At 45.1% G+C, this 21,752-nt stretch overlaps 1 pseudogene; it reads left to right on the top strand.

Annotated features, from left to right (window-relative positions):
- Positions 1-21,004, top strand: part of LOC135559356 (rho guanine nucleotide exchange factor 10-like protein) — a 38,628-nt pseudogene extending 17,624 nt beyond the window's left edge.
- Positions 21,005-21,752: the final 748 nt, after the last annotated feature.

The raw sequence follows: 21,752 nt of genomic DNA, 5'->3' as shown, positions 1-21,752 counted from the left end.
GAGCTGCAGCGCTTTCTGGGCTTCGCTAATTTCTATCGTCGTTTCATCCGTAATTTCGGTCAGGTGGCAGCTCCCCTCACAGCCCTTACTTCTGTTAAGACGTGCTTTAAGTGGTCCGTTTCCGCCCAGGAGCTTTTGATCTTCTTAAGAATCGTTTTACATCCGCACCTATTCTTGTTACACCTGACATCTCTAGTCAGTTTGTTGTTGAGGTTGACGCGTCAGAGGTGGGCGTGGGAGCCATTCTCTCTCAGCTCTCCCTCTGACGGCAAGGTCCATCCTTGCGCGTTTTTCTCTCATCGCTTATCGCCGTCAGAACGTAACTATGATGTTGGTAATCGCGAACTGCTCGCCATCCGCTAGCCCTAGGCGAATGGCGACAGTGGTTGGAGGGGCGACCGTTCCTTTGTCGTTTGGACTGACCATAGGAACCTTGAGTACATCCGTTCAGCCAAACGACTTAATGCGCGTCAGGCTCGTTGGGCTCTGTTTTTCGCTCGTTTCGAGTTTGTGATTTCTTATCGTCCGGGCTCAAAAACACCAAGCCTGATGCTTTATCTCGTCTCTTCAGTTCTTCTGAGGTCTCCACCGACCCCGAGGGGATTCTCCTGAGGGGCGTGTTGTCGGGTTGACTGTCTGGGGAATTGAGAGGCAGGTAAAGCAAGCACTCGCTCACACTCCGTCGCCGCGAGCTTGTCCTAGGAACCTTCTGTTCGTTCCCGTTCCTACTCGTCCGGCCGTTCTTCAGTGGGCCCACTCTGCCAAGTTAGCCGGCCACCCCGGCGTTCGGGGTACGCCGCTTCCATTCGCCAGCGTTTCTGGTGGCCCACTCGGGAACGTGACGCGCGTCGATTTGTCGCGCTTGTTCGGTCTGCGCGCAGACTAAATCTGGGAACTCTCCTCCTGCCGGCCGTCTCAGACCGCTTCCCATTCCCTCTCGACCGTGGTCTCACATCGCTTTAGATTTTATCACCGGACTGCCTTCATCAGCGGGGAAGACAGTTATTCTTACGGTTGTCGATAGATTCTCTAAGGCGGCTCATTTCATTCCTCTCGCTAAGCTCCCTTCTGCTAAGGAGACGGCTCAGATCATTATCGAGAATGTTTTCCGAATTCATGGCCTTCCGTCTGACGTCGTTTCCGACAGAGGCCCGCAGTTCACGTCTCAATTTTGGAGGGAGTTTTGCCGTTTGATTGGGGCTTCCGTCAGTCTCTCGTCCGGCTTTCATCCCCAGTCTAACGGTCAAGCCGAACGGGCCAATCAGACTGTCGGTCGCATTTTACGCAGTCTTTCTTTTCGTAACCCTGCGTCTTGGTCAGAACAGCTCCCCTGGGCAGGGTACGCCCACAACTCGCTTCCCTCGTCTGCTACCGGTCTATCTCCTTTTCAGAGTAGCCTCGGGTACCAGCCTCCGCTGTTCTCATCTCAGCTCGCCGAGTCCAGCGTCCCCTCCGCTCAGGCTTTTGTCCAGCGTTGCGAGCGCACCTGGAAGGGGGTCAGGTCGGCACTTTGCCGTAATAGGGCGCAGACTGTGAGGGCCGCTTAATAAGCGTAGGACCAAGAGTCCTAGATATTGTTGCGGTCAGAGAGTATGGCTCTCCACTCAGAACCTTCCCCTTAAGACAGCTTCTCGCAAGTTGGCCCCGCGGTTCATTGGTCCGTTCCGTATTTCTCAGGTCATTAATCCTGTCGCAGTGCGACTTCTTCTCCCGCGTTATCTTCGTCGCGTTCACCCGGTCTTCCATGTCTCCTGTGTTAAGCCCGTTCTTCGCGCCCCGCCGTCCCCCCCCATCCTTGTCGAGGGCGCACCCATCTACAGGGTCCGTAAGATTTTGGACATGCGTCCTCGGGGCCGTGGTCATCAGTACCTAGTGGATTGGGAGGGGTACGGTCCTGAGGAGAGGAGTTGGGTTCCCTCTCGGGATGTGCTGGACCGTTCGCTGATCGATGATTTCCTCCGTTGCCGCCAGGTTTCCTCCTCGAGTGCGCCAGGAGGCGCTCGGTGAGTGGGGGGGGGTACTGTCATGTCTTGTTATGTCTGTTCCTGTCCTTTCTCTTCACTCTGTCTCTCTCTGTTGGTCTTTTTAGGTTACCTTCTCTGTCTCTCATTCTTCAGCTGTTCTACATCTCCCCTAACTAGCTCATTCACTCCTTCCCACCTGTTCTCTCTTCCCCCTCTGATTAGGTCTCTATTTCTCTCTCTGTTCCTGCTACTTTCAGTGTCTGATTCTTGTTTGTGTTTTTGATGCCAGAAGCAAGCTGTCGTCTCGTTTGCTTCCACCTTGTCCTATCCTGTCGGAGTCTGCCTGGCACGTGCATCCTGCATTATACTAACGTTCTTTTTGTTCCATTGACTACGTTGGAAGAGGATTTATGCCATTCCTGTTTTTTCATTAAAGAACTCTGTTTTCTGTTAAAACCGCTTTTGGGTCTTCACTCAAGTACATAACAGGAACAGACATAACAAGACATGACAATATGTTCCCGGGATTCATTCAATGGCATTGAGGAGAATACTACATCAGTCACCTCTTCTTTAATAAGTCCATTCACGACATTGTCCCTATAGTGACACATATCCCAACCAGAAGCCATGGATTACAGGCAAGCCCGACAAGTACATTCACACTGAGCTGTTAAAATGACGCTGGAAAAAATGGCAGCAGTTTTACGGGCGCCTAACCAATTGTGCTAAGAATTGTGGGAATTCTTATGGCAAAAAAGAGCTTCTGGATATCAGGACAGTGATCACTCACCTCGGGTTAGACTAAGATTTTTTCTTCAACAAGCAGGACGCACAGGATGTACTTCAGACACACGACAAGGCCAACACCCCCGTCATTGGCAAGAGGAAGAGATGCAGGTATAGAGGACACAGAGCGGGGTGCCTCGTAAGGATCCGCAGAAGGCGAGTGGGAAAGCTACCATTACCGAAATATTACTTGCCAACATACAATCATTGGACAATTGGACAATCAGAAATTGTAACATCTTATGTTTCACGGAATCGTGGCTGAATGATGGCATGGATATTCAGCTAGTGGTATATACGCTGCACCGGCTAGATAGAACAGCACATTCCGATAAGACGGGGGGGGGGGGGGGGAGGGGGTCTGTGCATATTTGCAAATCTGGTGCACGAAATCTAAGGACGTCTCTAGATTTTGCTCACCTGAAGAAGAGCATCTTATGATAAGCTGCAGACCACACTTTTTGCCAAGAGGGTGTTCATCCATACTTTTCGTGGCTGTTTATTTACCAACACAGACTGATGCTGGCACTAAGACTGCACTCAGTCAGCTGAATAAGGGAATAAGCAAACAGGAAACCGCTCACCCAGACGCGGCGCTCCTAGAGGCCGAGGATTTTAAATCTGTTTTACCAACCAGAGGAAAAATAACTCCACACACAGAGACACATACAAAGCGCTCCCTCACCCTCCATTTGGCAAATCTGACCATAATTCTATCCTCCTCTATCCTCTATCCTACAAGCAAAAATGAAAGCAGGAAGCACCAGTGACTAGATCAATAAAAAGCGGTCAGAGGAAGCAGATGCTGAGCTACAGGACTGTTTTGCTAGCACAGACTATAAAATGTTCCGGGATTCCTCCGATGGCATTGAGGAGTATGCCACATCAGTCATTGGTTTCATTAACAAGTGCATCGATGACGTTGTCCCCACAGTGACTGTACGTACATACCCCAACCAGAAGCCATGGATTACAGGCATCATTCGCACTGAGTTAAAGGAGCTGCCGCTTTCAAGGTGCGGGACTCTAACCCGGAAGCTTATAAGAAATCCTGCTATGCCCTCCGACAAACTATCAAACAGGCAACATCAAACAGGCAACACGTCAATACAGGGCTAAGATTGAATCGTACTACACCGGCTCTGATGCTCGTCTTATGTGGCAGGGCTTGCAAACTATTACAGACTACAAAGGGAAGCTCAGCCACGAGCTGCCCAGTGACACAAGCCTACCAAACGAGCTAAATCACTTCTATGCTCTATTCGAGGCAAGCAACACTGAGGCATGCATGAGAGCATCAGCTGTTCCGGACGACTGTGTGATCAAGCTCTCCGTAAGCAGATGGATTAACAGGACATGTGCTCCAGGCTTGTGCTGACCAACTGGCAGAGCTTCAAGTTCCTTGGTGTCCACATTTTCAACATGTCCCTGATTGAGTCTGTAATACCAACATGTTTCAAGCAGACCACCATAATCCCTGTGCCCAAGAACACTAAGGCAACCTGCCTAAATGACTACAGACCCGTAGCACTCACGTCCGTAGCCATAAAGTGTTTTGAAAGGCTGGTAATGGCTCATATCAACACAATTATCCCAGATACCCTAGACCCTCTCCAATTTGCATACTGCCCAAACAGATCCACAGATAATGCAATCTCTATTGCACTCCACACTGCCCTTTCCCACCTGAACAAAAGGAACACCTACGTGAGAATGCTATTCATTGACTACAGCTCAGCGTTCAACACCATAGTACCCTCAAAGCTCATCACTAAGCTAAGGATCCTGGGACTATACTCCTCCCTCTGCAACTGGATCCTGGACTTCCTGATGGGCTGCCCGCAGGTGGTGAAGGTAGGTAGCAACATATCCGCCGCGCTGATCCTCAACACTGGAGCCCCTCAGGGGTGCGTGATCAGTCCCAGCCTGTACTCCCTGTTCACCCACAACTGCGTGGCCAGGCACGACTCCAACACCATCCTTACGTTTGCAGACAACACAACAGTGGTAGGCCAGATCACCGACAATGACGAGAAAGCCTATAGGGAGGAGGTCAGAGACCTGGCCGGGTGGTGTCAGAATAACAACCTATCACTCAAAATAATCAAGACAAAGGAGATGATTGTGTACCTCAGGAAAAGGAGGATCAAGCCCCCATTCTCATCGACGGGGCTGTAGTGGAACAGGCTGAAAGCTTCAAGTTCCTTGGTGTCCACATCACCAACAAACTAGAATGGTCCAAACACACCAGGACAGTCGTGAAGAGCACATGACAAAGCCTATATATTAGGAAACTAAAAAGATTTGGCACGGGTCCTCAGATCCTCGAAAGGTTCTACAGCGGCAATATCCAGAGCATCCTGAAACTAAAAAGATTTGGCACGGGTCCTCAGATCCTCGAAAGGTTCTACAGCGGCAACATCCAGAGCATCCTGAAACTAAAAAGATTTGGCACGGGTCCTCAGATCCTCGAAAGGTTCTACAGCGGCAACATCCAGAGCATCCTGAAACTAAAAAGATTTGGCACGGGTCCTCAGATCCTCGAAAGGTTCTACAGCTGCAACATCCAGAGCATGGTTGCCTCACTGCCTGGTACGGCAACTGCTCAGCCTCCGACTGCAAGGCACTACAGAGGGCAGGCTAAGCTACCTGCCATCCAGGGCCTCTACACCAGGTTGTGTGAGAGGAAGGCCCTAAATATTGTCAAAGACCCGAGCCACCCCAGTCATAGAATGTTCTCTCTACTACCGCATGGCAAGCGGTTCCGGAGCACCAAGTCTAGGACCAGAAGGCTTCTCATCAGTTTTTACCCCCAAGCCATAAGACTCCTGAACAAGTAATCAAATGGCTACCCAGATTATTTACATTGCCCCCCCCCAACCCATCTTTTATGCTACTGCTGCTCTCTGTTTATCATATATGCTTAGTCACTTTAACCATACCTACATGAACATACTACCTCAATTAGCCCGACTAACCGGTGCCTGTATATAGCCTCGCTACTGTATACAGCCTCGCTACAGTTATTTTTCTATGTCTTTTTACTGTTGTATTTATTTCTTTACTTATCTATTGATCACCTAATAGCTATTTTTTACTTAAAAATTGCACGGTTGGTTAGGGCCTGTAAGTAAGTATTTCACTGTAAGGTCGGCACCTGTTGTATTCGGCGCACGTGACAAATAAACTTTGATTTGATTTGAGCTAAAGGCTAGATATGCCGCTTTCAAGGAGCGAGACACTAATCCGGACGCTTAGGAGAAATCCAGCTACGCCCTCAGACAAACCATCAAACAGGCAAAATGTCAATAAAGGACAAAAATCGAATCCTACTACGCCGGCTCTGACGCTCGTCGGATGTGGCAGGGCTTGCAAACTATCACGGATTACAAAGGGAAACCCAGATGAGAGCTTCCCACTGACGGGAGCCTACTAGACAAGCTAAATGCCTTCTATGCTTGCTTCGAGGCAAGTAACACTGATACATGCATGAGAGCATTAGCTGTTCTGGACGACTGTGTGATCACACTCTCCGTATCCGAGAGAGTAAGACCTTTAAAAAGGTTAACATTCACAAGGCCACAGGGCCAGACGGATTACCAGGATGCATACTCAGAGCATGTGCTGACCAGTTTGCAAGTGCATTCTCTGACATTTTCAACCTTTCCCTGACCCAGTCTGTAATACCTACATGTTTCAACCCTGTGCCCAAGAACACCAAAGTAACTTGTCTAAATATCTACCGCCCCATAGCGCTCACATCTGTAACTATGAAATTCTTTGAAAGGTTGGTCATGGCTCACAACAACACCAACAAGCCCACTCCAATTTGCATTCTGCCCATGTAAATCCACAGATGACGCAATCTCTATTGCACTCCACACTACCCTTTCCCACCTGGACAAAAGGAGCACCTACATGAGAATGCTGTTCATTGACTACAGCTCAGCGTACATAACACCATAGTGCTCTCCAAGCACATGAATGAGCAAAGGTCCCTGGGACTGAACACCTCCCTTTACAATTGGATCCTGGACTTCCTGACGGGCCACCCCCAGGTGGTGAAGGTAAGCAACAACATATCTTCCATTCTGATCCTCAACACGGGGATCTCAGGGGTGCGTGCTAAGTCTGTTCCTGTACTCCCTGTTCACCCACGACAGCGTGACCTTGCACGACTCCAACACCATCATCAAGTTTGACACAACGGTGGTGGGCCTGATCACCAATAACAATGAGACACCCTTTAGGGACAAGGTCAGAGACCTGGCAGTGTGGTGCCACACAACAACCTCTCCCTCAACTTGGGCAAGACAAAGTAGCTTAACGTGGACTACAGGAAATGGAGGGCCAAACACGCCCCCATTCACATTGACAGGGCTGTAGTGGACCTTCAAGTTCCTCTGTGTCCATATCGCTAAGGACCTATCTTGATCCAAACATACCAACATAGTCCTGAAGATGGTACAACAATGCCTCTTCCCCTCAAGAGGCTGAAAATATTTGGCATGGGCTCTCAGATCCACAAAAGGATTTATACAGCTGTACCATTGAGAGCATCTTGACTGGCTACATCGCCACTTGGTATGGCAACTGCTTGACATTCGACCGCAAGACGCTGCAGAGGTTAGTGCATATAACCCAGTACATCACTGGGGCCAAACTCCCTGCCATCCAGGACCTCTTCACCAGCCGGTGTCAGAGGAAGTAAAAAATGTACTGTTCTCTCTACTACTGCAAGGCAAGTGGTACCGGAGCGCCAAGTCTGCGATCAAAAGGCTTCTACTCCCAAACCATAAGACTGCTAAATAGCTAACTAAATAGCTATCAGGACTATCTGCATTGACCCTTTTTATACTAACTCTTTTTGACTCTATGCACACCCACTGGACTCTACCCACACTACACACTCACACATGCTTACACTGACACGCCAACACATACACACACACACACACGCACACACACACACTCACTCACACATAACACGTACACACAGGCACACATTCGCCACACACACACACACACTTTCACACTCATCATATACGCTGCTGCTACTGTCTATTATCTATCCTGTTGCCTAGTCACTTTACCCCTACCTATATGTACATATGTACCTCAATTTCCTTGTATCCCTGAACATCGACTCAGTACTGTTACCCCATGTATGTAGCCAAGCTAGTGTTACTCATTGTGTATTTATTCCTTGTGTTACTATGTGTGTGTGCGTGGGTGGTTGGTCTTTGGGACCTCCCTTGGTTAGGTGGGTAGCAGATGGCAGGACAGCTTGGAGTGGGTGGCATGGACTGGCACATTCTTAGTCTACTGCCAAGCTGTGGCTAGTCTATTCCTGTGTGGTTTGTTATTGGAATATTGGTGCCCTTTACAACTACAGCCAGTCATTTAAATGCCAAATAGGCAGTTAGTGCTTTTTTTCATGTTTCTGATAGAAACTCATTCTCTACTAAAGCAATCCGAGGTCCAGCATTAGCAACATGATCCACTAGCTCATAGCTCTAGAATGCAGGGTCAGGGCTAGGTCAGGGAGACCTGGAGTGTAGTCTGGATGTTCACAAAGCCCCTCTCCATTCCCATCTGCACCATTCTTGCTTGTGATTGTCTGTTTATGTCTGTTTGCAGACACGTGTGAGCCTGTATGCCTATATGTTAATGCATTTATTTTATTGTCCCTCGGATCTGGACGGCCGGTCAGTTTAATGGTTTTCCAACAGCGCCAGTCCCCTCAGCAAGATCTCCTGGGTGAATCTTTAACAGTATAGCTAGCCTACGAGCTTAGCTAGCCTACTCCTAATACAGACCAAATACATATTTAAGCTTTGTCGCATATTGGTCATCGTATATGTTTTGCCCACTGATGGATGTTTTAGAGGTGTACAGCTAAACATATCTCTTTTGACCAAGGGGAAGAGAACACGGCGGGCTGGGTATGTGCGAAGGATGATGTGAAGACTAGACCTCCATTCTGGTGTCCCTCTCTAGCCTGACTACTCCCCATCTTTTCCCTCAACTCAAGACCTAGAGGTAAGCAGCTATAGCTGTGAGGAAGCTCAGTGGTGGAGTGGACATATTTTGACAGCAGAATTATGCCATTTAAGAGAGTAGGAAAGCGATCGTAGACAACAAAGATACATTTTATGGTTTTTTGAAGAAAACAATTTTGGTTAGATGACACTGTAATAAAGTAAAGTGAGAAATGAAGTTTGAGTTCCTCTGAAGGTATCTGGTACATTGGTGGATTTGCGCTTGAACAGAGAGCAGAAAAAAATAGAATAATTAGCAATTAGAGTAGTGTGACTGGGATTCCTTTGTGTGTCGCAGGCTATGATTAGCAGGTTACATCTCGTTCAGTCAGTGTTGATATCTCTAACATTTCCTGGCAGCTGAGCTGGACAAGTCAGCCAAATTGACTGATAAGATTGTGGAAGCTGTTTGATAAAGAAAATGGAATCCTTCACTCACATGAGGAGAATAGCAGTCCTTGCTCATCTAAGAGACCACTAAATTACCAGAGGAACATTTTTTACATGGCCATTTCCTGTAATTTAGCAGACGCTCTTATTCAGAGCAACTTGCAGCCGCAAATGGAATGGCATTAAACACCTGGAAACCATGTGTATGATGTATTTGATTCAATTCCACTAATTCCACTCCAGTCATTACCACAAGCACATTCTTCCCAATTAAGGTGGCACCAACCCCCTGAGATACAGTATATATATATATATATATATATATATATATAAACAACACCCTTTGTTATGCATTGTATATATATATATAACACTGCATTCGGAAAGTATTCAGACCCCTTGACTTTTTCCACATTTTGTTACGTTACAGCCTTAATTACTTAAATTGTATTTTTCCCTCATCAATCTACACACAATACCCCATAATGACAAAGCAAAAACAGTGTTTTTGAAATCTTTGCAAATGTATTACAAATAAAAACCCTCACATTTACATAAGTATTCAGACCCTATACTGAGTACTTTGTTTAAGCACCTTTGGTAACATTACAGACTCAATTATTCTTGGGTATGACATGACAATACACCTGTATTTGGGGAGTTTCTCCCATTCTTCTCTGCAGATCCTCTCAAGCTCTGTCAAGTTGGATGGGGAGCGTCGCTGCACAGCTATTTTTAGGTCTCAAAGATTTTAGATTGTGTTCAAATCCGGGCTCTGGCTGGGCCACTCAAGGACATACAGAAACGTGTCCCAAAGCCACTCCTGCATTGTCTTGGCTGTGTGCTTAGGGTCATTGTCCTGTTGGAAGGTGAACCTTCACCCAAGTCTGAGGTCCTGAGCGCTCTGGAGCAGGATTTCATCAAGGATCTCTATTTTGCTACGTTCATCTTTCCCTCAATCTGACTAGTCTCCCAGTCTGCCATTCCATGCTTCACTGTAGGGATGGTGCCAGGTTTCCTCCAGAAGTGACGCTTGGCATTCAGGCCAAAGGGTTCAATCTTGGTTTCATCAGACCAGAGAATCTTGTTTATCATGGCCTGAGAGTCCTTTAGGTGCCTTTTTGTCAAACTCCAAGCGAACTGTTGTGCCTTTAACTGATGTGCCTTTTACTGAGGAGTGGCTTCCGTCTGGCCACTACCATAAAGACCTGAATGGTAGAGTGCTGCAGAGATGGTTGTACTTCTGGAAGGTTCTCCCATCTCCACAGAGGAACTCTGGAGCTCTGTCAGAGGGACCATAGGGTTGTTGGTCACCGCCCTGGACATGGCCCTTCTCCCCTTATTGCTCAGTTTGACCAGGTGGCCAGCTCTAGGAAGAGTCTTCTTCCATTTAAGAATGATGGAGGCCACTGTATTCTTCAATGCTCTAGAAATGTTATGGTACACATCCCCAGATCTGTGCCCCGACACAATCCTGTCTCGGAGCTCTAGAGACAATTCCTTCGACCTCATGGCTTGGTTTTTGCTCTGACCCGTACTGTCAACTGTGGGACCTCATATAGACAGGTGTGTACCTTTTCAAAATCATGTCCAATCAAATGCAATCAAGTTGTAGAAACATCTCAAGGATGATCAATGGAAACAGGATGCACCTGAGCTGAATTTCGAGTCTCATAGCAAAGGCTCTGACTACTTATGTAAATAAGGTATTTCTGTTTTTATTTTTAAGAAATTTGCACAAAAAAATCTAAAAACGTGTTTTTGCTTTGTCACAATGGTGTATTGTGTGTTGATTGATGATTTTTATTATTTTTATTTTTCAGAATAAGGCTGTAAAGTAACACATTGTGGAAAAAGTCAAGGGGTCTGAATACTTTCCAAATGCACTGTATATGAATATATGTATATATTTGTATTTTAAAAAATCCCTTATGTTGAGGACTTTTTACAAATCCAATCAGTTTCCCATGTTGGAAACAACATTGTGTCAACCAGTTTTTGCCCAGTGGGTTTATTATAATTCAACATTTGTTGAGTTGAGTTCATTTATAACATCATTGGTATAATGATATGCGACCTTGGTCTTACACACATATATCCCCGAGGGGCAAAAAATAGCAGTATATCCTAAAGCAGTATTTCAAGCTCTTACAAAATAGCTCTTTACCGAGTAAAAGGCAGGTATGTTAAGATGAAAGATATTATGTGCTCTTCCAGTTATTATGCCGCGCTAACACATAGTTTGCCTTGCAGGGTTAAAGTAACAAAGGATGTTGAAAAGGATATCAAATATGCACTGTTGGCTCTGTGAATGTGCAAAACTAACTCATTATAATAGAATAATGCAGTTAAGATGAAAGGAAACCTTCTGTAAAGTGAAAGTAAGCCTGTGTGTGTGCCCTCATGCATTCATGCATGCTTACGTGTGTCCTGTAGAGGAGATGGGATGCTATCATTATTCTCTCTCATTGTTTGAGCAAAGTGAAATCCCCCACAGCCTCGGAAGTCCCACAAAATGAATGACATGGCTTGTTTCAATCTGGAGTCATGTCATTTGTCAGATGTAGTGATAATCTGTGTTTCCCCTCCCCCTTTCAACACATATACTTCCGATACCGTATCAACACACTCTCTCTCAGTTTCCCCTCTTTCACAGTCTCTGTGTCTAGGGATAGAGGAGAGATCAAAGGGTAAGCACCTTATTTCTGGTGACTCGGCTGAGGCCATTGAGTCCTGACGATAATCCATAAAGCGAGGCAAATGCTGGATGGTATTCAAATTAATCTTTCCAAATTGAGATTGAAAGACTGATGGCCCATGTCCCACAAATATTCCTGCATACATATTCCTGCATACATTACAAGTAAACAGTAAATCACAGACCAGCCTGCGTCCAAAATGTCACCGTATTCCCGTATAGTGCGCTGGGTCTGGTCAAATGTAGTGCACTATATTGGGAATAGGATGCAATTTTGGATGCAGCCCAGTGTTCTTTCCATCTCCCTCCGCTCCTCCGACCTCTTACATACTGGACACCACTATTCCCTTCATCTTAACTATTTGAAATTCAGATGCCTCCGTCTCTGAAAGGAGAAATTGTGTGCGATGGATGGCAAGCTCAAAGGAAAATACATTTACACAATTTGTATGGAAATGCAGAAGCAGTGGCAGAGGCCAGTTACCTGGAGACTGTGAACCACTGCAGGGTGCTTGGAGATGATGAACTTGTCCCTGTGTTTGATCTACAATGTTCCAATTTTCATCCATATGTAGCTTAGTAATGTGACCAAACTCTTTATTTGTCTTCATTCTGACTGATACCCAGAGTGTGTGAGTGTGTGTAATCATATTGCAGCTCAACCCCACTATGTCTGTTTTGTTATCCCTGTTCGTCTAATACCATCGGCCTCGTCCCATCAAACCTCATCGGAAATCTCATTTGTCTTTATCTGCAAATATAAATGCATGTTTCAATACTAGTATTCAACAAAACAATCTGCCACCCAGAGTGTAGGTTCGTTCCACGAAATGAGTCCCTTTTGCATCCCTTTGATAGAAATTGTGCAGCAATATTCGATTTTTTAAAAGCCTGTTATATTAAATAAAGTGCCCTTTTAATATAGACCACATGGAAAATGTCAATGAATCTGCTAAAGTGCTAAAAATCCAACATTTCGACATGTCCCTCTGTGTGCTCTCTATGACCTTTCGGAAAACTTTAACCCACGTAGCCCTTTCCTGCAGTCAACTGACCTACTGGCCTCATGGGTGGAATGTTTTTAATATTTTTCACGATTAGCATTATTTATTTTTTTACCCCAAAAGTCTAGTGTTTCTACGTCAAACAGTTTTGTTATATTTCAGTCTTCGGTGATGTAATATTGGGATGCAAACTCAACATCCATATCTGACATGGTTCAGGTGTCTTCTTCTTTTTTAAGCCCATAACCATGTGTAGATCATTTTGTTTCAAAGTAGATTCATCCAAGACTACCAAGAAACACTCTGTGTGACCCTGATTTAGCCCACTGCAGTAGACTGTAAACCGCAACATTAAGTTTTCACCATTATTGTAAAGCCCTAGTTATTTTGTTGGTTTGACAAAGTCATTTCAGAAGATCATTATTTATTTCATGTGATTAGTGATTCATTTTAAGGTTAAAAAAACAACAGCTGTCCCTTGTTTTAAGGTCAACCCTGTAACATGAACTGAACTCTCGTTTTAAAAAGTAAAATATAAAATCATTTTTGCAAAAGAAACATTGAACATCTAATAGTCAAATCATAGTGTAAAAGCAGGTGAGTTGGTTCTACTCTTTTTGGCCATTTTCTGTTTTGTTGAAAACTGAGTGGGTCGAGCATAACGTGCTTCTGGTTTTTGTAGCTACGTGGTAGTTAATCGCATTCACCTGGTGTGACAGGTCTGAATTAGTCCCTGATTAGAAGGAAAGGATGAAAACAGGACTGGAATTGGGCAGACCTGCCATAGATGGACAGGCCAGAAATGTTTTAACAATTCAAAAGTTTTGTGAAGATTGCATTCAATTGCCCCTCCCTGTTGCATACGACAAGCTTCCATTCCCCTTGTCACACAGGGATTGATGGCTGATTTAAGATGAAATCGTTAACCCTGTTATTTTATTTGGTACTTAATATAGTATTTTTTTATTTTACCTCCTGAGATGGGAAACCATGTTTTTTTTTATTACGTTGAACGTGCTCGTCCTGACAGAATGTTAAAATTACACTAAGTTACAAGTTACACTACTTATTTTTTGAATCGACCCTGTAATCTCAGCACCCAGAACCAAATCTCATTTGAATTCTAATGGTAAAGGTCCAATGCAGGCGTTTTTATCTCAATATCAAATAATTTCTGGGTAACAATTAAGTACCCTGCTGAGATTGTTTTTTACTAAAATTGTCTTCTTAGCAAAGAGCAATCTCTCTGGTCTGAGTGGGGAGGGGAAAACTGAAAACTAACTGCTATTGGCAGAGATGTTTGGAACTCTCTTTCCTATTGGTCTATTAACTCATTCACCAGGCAGGCCAAAACTCCATCCCATCAAAACAGGCAGAAATTTCAGGCAGTCTTTTCAAACAACTCTTACACTAAACGCGCAGTAACACAACTTAAACAATTTCACAGTATTATGCCAAACTCATAGTGTGGAAATATATATATAAAACCCAGGGATCATGTTTTTGACTGTACTGGGTCTTTAAGGATGTCGTGAGAAACAAACATTGTGCTTTATTCTGTCCCGTTCAAAACAATTTGGAACTCTGAACTGGGAACTGGGAAATCGACTTCCAACTTCAGTGCGTTCAAGATAACTGGGAACTCACAAAAAACTAGATCCGAATGGAAAAAATCGTTTTGAAAGGACATCCAACTGGAAAATTCCATGTCGGAAACTTGGGAATTTTTCTAGAGCTCTGACTTTCCAACCTGAAGATCACTGATGTCATTATATGACCTCGTTTTTTTCCAGGGTTCCTAGTTTTCACGAAAGCACCGTTCCTGTGTGAGATGAGTATTATTTTTTACTTGTCCTGGAATATGGAATTGGTAACCATTTTGGATTGAGTAGAGCATTGGATGCACACTCAAACTACTCTCAAATACTCTATGTCCTCTGAACATGAAGTCAAGCGGGATGTTGCAGAGACGTTCTAATAATGTCAAAGGAAAACCATTTCCTCAGGTCATTATTCAACGTCCGTATTGAGGCAAAGGAACATTCTGGTAACCAACAAAATAAAAAATTAAAATGTAGCTGTAATATGCAATATATTGCCTATAATGTACAATACCGCCTTTATCCATATAACCAGAGACACTTACTATGCATTTCCAATCCTCTTTGCTATAACTGAGTAGTGATTACAGTAGGTTTGTGGGTAAAACTGAGCATTTGTTGTGTTGTTTGCAGCTGAAGACGGCCCTTCACCACCCGGTCCGTTGTGCGCTGCTGGGCTTTTCTGCAGCCAGCACATCTCTACCGCAGGGCTATCTCTGGGTAAACACTGCAAACTGTAAATAGATTCCAGGACTGAACTGAGCTGCGGAGAGGAGGAGGAGGAGGAGGTTAGGTTAGTGGTAGGAAGTGTAATGAAGGTGGTTCAATGAGCTATGTTGGTTCATGTGATAAAGTAACCTAGGCCTTAGCTTTAGCTCTTTAGCTCAGAGGGTCTAGCGTCACGAATAAGACCTGTGATCAATGGCTGGTTGGCCCATTAACAGCCTCTATCTGTAATGACCAGGTAGCCAGTGGAGGTGACCGCAACCACGGTCAAGTGGAAATCTTCTCTCTGAACCAGTCCACGCCACACACGGTCAAGCCCATCCAGCTGGGGTTGCCAGTCCTGTTTCTGGACCACATGAAGGAGCCCCTGTCCCACCCAAGAGGAAGAGGATTCAGACACTGCTGCAAAGAACACAGCCAGCTCTGGCAGCACCATCTGTGCAGGCCTACAGGATGGTAAGTGAGTCATCATGTACACTGTAGTACAAACAAAAATGGCAGTATTTTTTATGCTGCACCTTATGCATTTGTTTATCCACTATTCCCCATCAAGGAACCAACAAATCAGGAAGAAAAGTGTCAAACTTAACATTAAGCATTCAGCTCATTGTGGCATGTATTGTCACACACAACTCTATCAGTAGAATTCATGTTTGCTCATGTTATTGTCATGTAACTAATATTTAAATGCCCTTGAGGTCACCCCATTTCTCATTAACTCCATTTCCCAGGATCCATGTGTATTTTAGTGTGGAAACGGCCACCCAGTGCCTTCTGACCTTCTCCCACCCAGACAGTTGTCCAGTTCTGTGCCTGAAACACTGCCTCTTTCCTGTTCGCTGGGCTGGGAAATGGAATAGTTGCCGTTTACGCTCGGAAGAGTGGAGGTGAGACGGCGAACCAACTGTATAATCACACAGTCATATCTTACATCACAGCTATTTTCTCGTATAATCAAGGTAATACAAATTAACAGGATGGGTCTATTGCAATGAGCATTGGCCAGCGTACTAACACAAGGTAATCTCTCTATATAACAAATTCTTATTTACAATGACGCCCTAGCAGAAGGCAAAAGGCGTGACAGGCTGGGATAATTCTTTTGTTTTGTTTTTTAAATATAGGACAAAACACACATCACGACAAGACAGACAGCACAAAACTACATAAAGAATAAAGAGAGACCTAAGACAACAACATAGCATTGTAGCAACACAACATGACAACAACATGGTAGCAGCACAAAACATGGTACAAACATTATTGGGCACAGACAACAGCACAAAAGGCAAGAAGATAGAGACAACAATACATCACGTGAAGCAGCCCCAACTGTCAGTAAGAGTGTCCATGATTGAGTCTTTGAATGAAGAGATGGAGATAAAGCGGTCCAGTTTGAGTGTTTTTTGCAGCTCGTTCCAGTCGCTAGCTGCGGCGAACTGAAAAAAGGAGCGACCCAGGGATGTGGGTGCTAAACTCACCTGCACAGGTGATCTCAATTGTAACCATCCATTTCCACGATTTAGCACTCCCTAAAGCAGATGTGACTGTGGGCAGTGGCCGCATCCACAACCTCCTAATCCTGGAGAACATTTGTGGGCCAGTTGTGCCAACTTTGTCACCGTCTTCCAGGGCTCCAGCTTCCACCTCCAGGTGGGCAAAACACATCCTTCTATACACCCTCATTTACACAGGGCTGAAGGAAAGGGAGAGAGAGGGAGGGAGGGAGTGAGGGAAGGATAGGAAAAGAATAGAGACTATGGCCTTTTCTCAATTAGATTTGCTAAATTCCTTCGTCCTCTCTCCTCTGTCCTCTCGGCTCCTTTTGAAGAAGGTCAAAGGTAATCAAGGAGAGGCGGCAAGGAGAGTGAACGTGGACGAAAATGCGCTTGTATGAAATGAGAAGCTTCTTCTCCACTCGTGTCATCAGGCATATTACGTTTACAGGGGTGGATCCCAAAATAAATGTGTAAAGTGATGAAAACGAATTAGGTTAGTTGTGCAAGACATTTCATAGATAAAAGGACAAGTAATATATTGTTTTTAAATGTGTGCATGTTTTTCTCCTCTGACAACACAACAGCTGATTCAAAGGGGGTGTGGCAGATATCAAGATTCTTCTGCGGTAGGATACCCTTGTGCTTCTTTGCCAAAAGGAGGCTATCGAGGAGTGGAGGACCATCTTTCATTTGCCTACTAACGAATTGACACACTCCTCGACCACTTATCGGTTTCCAGATCACAGAGGACGGAGAAGAGAGGATGGAGGACAGACTTCTGCCCAAATGAGAAAAGGTCTATATGACCCTGGAAAGGATAGGTTTTAATACTGTATGATACTGTAGCTAGTATGAAGAGGACACATGCATTGACAACCTCACACAACCTCTCCTCTCCGTCTCTCAATCAGAACACCTCTCTTTCTCAAGCACTCACTCTGTCTTACTCATTCACCCCCCCCCCCCTCTCACTGAGGTTCGAGGCGTACCTAGAGCACCTACATGAGATCACCAGCACGAGATCAACATGCTCCATATTCCTCAGCCCAGGCAAGTACAGTATAGAAGGTCACAGGTCACCGACTGCTTTTTTCACTTACATTATTCACTTACATTATTCAAATCAACCCTTTAGACACTTGTGTAAGTCTAAAATAATTGTATACAGGTATGAACAATCTGGTAATAGGTTCACATTGCCCTATGTAAGGCTATGTGTATTTTTCCTCCCCTATTAATCATATGTATTCATAGAGGCTAAGGTTGGATGTGGGAGTGGGAGGCTGCAATGTTGACATGAACAGAAGGTAGTGACAGAATGGTGGTTGTGTCTCTCTTCCAGGTCAGCAGGGCAGCGTCCGGGTCACTAGCCTACTCATCTGCCAGGGGCTGCTGTGGGTGAGCACCGCCCAGGGCATCAATGTCACCCTGCCTGTGCCCAAACTGGAGGACATCCCCAAAAGTCCAATTAAATCTGGCATCCGGTGTCATCCAGGTCCTCTCGTTGCGTTGGTGTGACTGGCTGTATTGAGTTATAACTTTCTAATAAAACCATTCAATCAACCAAATCCAATCTTTTAAAAATCTAATTTTATTGGTCACATACACATGTTTAGCAGATGTTATTGCGGGTGTAGCGAAATGCTTGTGATTCTAGTTCCGACAGTGCAGCAACAAGTAATATCTAACAATTTCACAACATGTACCAAATACACACAAATCCAAGTAAAGGAATGGAATTAAGAATATATAAATATAGGAATGAGCAATGTCAGAGCGGCATAGACTAAGATACAGTAGAATAGTATAGAATACAGCATATACATATGAGATGAGCAATGCAACAAATGTAAACATTATTAAAGTGGCATTGTTAAAGTGACAAGTGTTCCATTTGTTAAAGTGGCCAATGATTTCAAGTCTGTGTATTTAGGCGGCAGCCTCTCTGTGCTAGTGATGGTTATTTAGCAGTCTGGTGGCTTTGAGATAGAAGTTGTTTTTCAGTCTCTCGGTTCCAGCTTTGATGCACCAGTACTGACTTCGCCTTCTGGATGATAGCGGGGTGAACAGGCAGTGGCTCGGGTGGTTGTTGTCCTTGATGATCTTTAAGGCCTTCCTGTGACATCGGGTGCTGTAGGTGTCCTGGAGGGCAGGTAGTTTTCCCCCGGTGATGCATTGCGCGGTTGCACCATCCTCTGGAGAACCTTGCGGTTGTGGGCGGTGCAGTTGCCGAATTGTGGGTGACAGGTAAGATGGAGGTGATATGATCCTTGCTCCTTGACTAGTCTCTCAAAGCACTTCATGATGACAGAGGTGAGTGCAACGGGACAATAGTCATTTAGTTCAGTTACCTTTGCATTCTTATGTACATGAACAATGGTGGCCATCTTGAAGCATGTGGGGACAACAGACTGGGAGAGGGAGAGATAGAATATGTCCGTAAACACTCCTGCCAGCTGTTCTGCGCATGCTCTGAGGACACGGCTAGGGATGCTGTCTGAGCCGGTAGCCTTGCGAGGGTTAACATGTTTAAATGTCTTACTCACATCGGCCACGGAGAAGGAGAGCGGGCCGCGATGGCACTGTGTTATCCTCAAAGCAGGCAAAGAACGTATTAAGCTTGTCCGGAAGCAAGGCGTTGGTGTCCGCAATGTGGCTGGATTTCCTTTTGCAGTCCATGATTGTCTGTAGACCCTGCCACATACGTCTCATGCCTGAGCCATTGCAATGTGGCATTTTGTCTCTATACTGATGTTTTGCCTGTTTGATTTCCTTACGGAGGGAATGACTACTCTGTACTCTTCCATATTCCCAGTCACCTATCCATGTTTAAATGCGGTGGTTCGCGCTTTCAGTTTTGCACGAATGCTGCCATCAATCCACGGTTTCTGGTTAGGGTAGGTTTTATTAGTCACAGTGGGTACAACAGTGGGTACAATTTCCTATACACTTCCTGATAAACTAAGTTACTGTTTCAGTGAATTTGTCAATATTATTCTCTGAAGCTACCCGGAACATATCCCAGTCTGCGTGATTTAAACAATTTTGAAGCGTAGATTCCGATTGGTCAGACCAGCATTGAATAGTTCTTAGCACAGGTACTTCCTGTTTGAGTTTCTGCCTATAGGAAGGGAGGAGCAAAATAGAGTCGTGGTCAGATTTGCCGAAAGGAAGGCGGTGGAGGGCCTTGTATTTATCTCGGATAAATTTGGAGTAACAGTGGTCTAGTGTTTTAGCAGAGTACTACAGTCGATATGCTGATAGAATTTAGGCAGTCTTTTCCTCAAATTTGATTCGTTAAAATCCCAGCTACAATAACTGAAGCCTCAGGATAAATGGTTTCCATGTTGGAATAAAGTCCAGTAAAGTTCCTTGAGGGCCGTCGTGGTATCGGCTTGAGGGGGGATGTACACGGCCGTGACTATAATCAAAGTAAATTCCCTTGGGAGATAATATGGTCTGCATTTGATTGTGAGGTGTTCTAGGTCGGGTGAACAATTGGACTTGAGTTTCTGTATGTTATCACAATTACACCATGAGTCGTTAATCATGAAACATACACCCCCGCCCTTCTTCTTCCCGGAGAGATGTTTATTTCTGTTGTCTCCATGAACAGAGAATCCAGATGGCTGGACTGACTCCGACAGTATATCCAGAGAGACATGTTTCCGTGAAACAGAGTATGTTACAATCCCTGATGTCTCTGGAAAGAAACACTTGCCCTGATCTCATCAACTTTGTTATCCAGGGACTGAACATTAGTGAGTAATATACTCGGAAGCGGTGGGTGGTGTGCGCACCTCCTAAGTCGGCGTTGTTTTGGGTCGGCCTCTGGAATCAGTTCAATTGCCCTGGGTGGTGCGAACAAAGGATCCGCTTTGGGAAAGTCGTATTCCTGGTTGCAATGCTGGTAGTACTGGTGAGTTACTGCCACTCTGATATCCAATAGTTCTTCCCAGCTTTATATAATAAGACATAACATTTTCTGGGCTAACAATGAAAGAAATAATACATTTAAAAAAACATCTGCAAAGTTTCCTAAGAACTATAAGCGAGGCAGCCCTCTCTGTCGGCGCCATCTTGACTGTGTCCAACCAACCAACCCACCCACCAATCAACCAATCAACCTGTGTTTTCTAACCGAGGCCTTGTGTGCTGTTTGTCCCACAGGTAAAGGGATGACGTCTCTAAACACTCACTGTGGCCACCTCCAGCACCCTGTCCCCAGACATGCTCAACCGGACTGCTACTCCCCCCAGGACGGCTCCATCTACGACCATCTAAGACCCTGACGTGTGGGTGCGGGGGCAGCCCCCAGCCAGCGAGGAGAGCGGGAAAGTCAAGGTGACCTCGGCTACCACAGGGGGTCCCTTAGGCTTAGGGAGTGGACTGCATCAGCCAATGGGGTCCCAGATGAAAGTACGCTCATGGTTTGGCAACTCCCACTAGCAGTGAGCCCATCAGGAGAAAAAGTCTGATTGGATGTTGTGAGAGCTGGCTCCTCCCACTCACCTGATGTATTGCGTGCTCTAAGAAGAGACACTATTAAGCAAAATATTTCAGGATGGGAGACGAGACTGTTTCAGGAAGGGCTATACACTATGGTGCATTCCTCTACTACCTTGGTGGTTGGATCTCTGGATGGAGTCTAGTGGTGTGCTGCTGCTTCAAACTGTCTGACATGTTTCAGGCCCTGGGGCAACGTTATAGTCCCATCTGAGGGAACTCTAAACTCTTAACATGCCCTCTTCCAACCAGATGCTGCTTCAGTCTGGCAGATCTAGACCAGGGGATCTTGTCAAATGTGATTTGAGGTGGCTCACCCAATATGACTTTGCATACATTTTAAGCGTGTTCTTAGAAAAAGGGTAATTGACAATTAATTGAAAAGTGACAGTTATGAACATAAGATTGGATTTGCTTGTTGTCTTTCTATTTCACTAATTTTGCCAGTGGATCATGTGTTTTGCTCACACAGAACATGACAGCTAGTATGGTATAGGCAGGATGTATGGAGGCATGTGTATAAATGACTTATAA

Source organism: Oncorhynchus masou, chromosome 18 (genome assembly GCF_036934945.1).
Source record: "Oncorhynchus masou masou isolate Uvic2021 chromosome 18, UVic_Omas_1.1, whole genome shotgun sequence".
Lineage (NCBI taxonomy): Eukaryota > Metazoa > Chordata > Actinopteri > Salmoniformes > Salmonidae > Oncorhynchus > Oncorhynchus masou.
The sequence above is the reverse complement of the archived record's forward strand: the minus strand, read 5'-3'. Positions and strand labels throughout refer to the sequence as shown.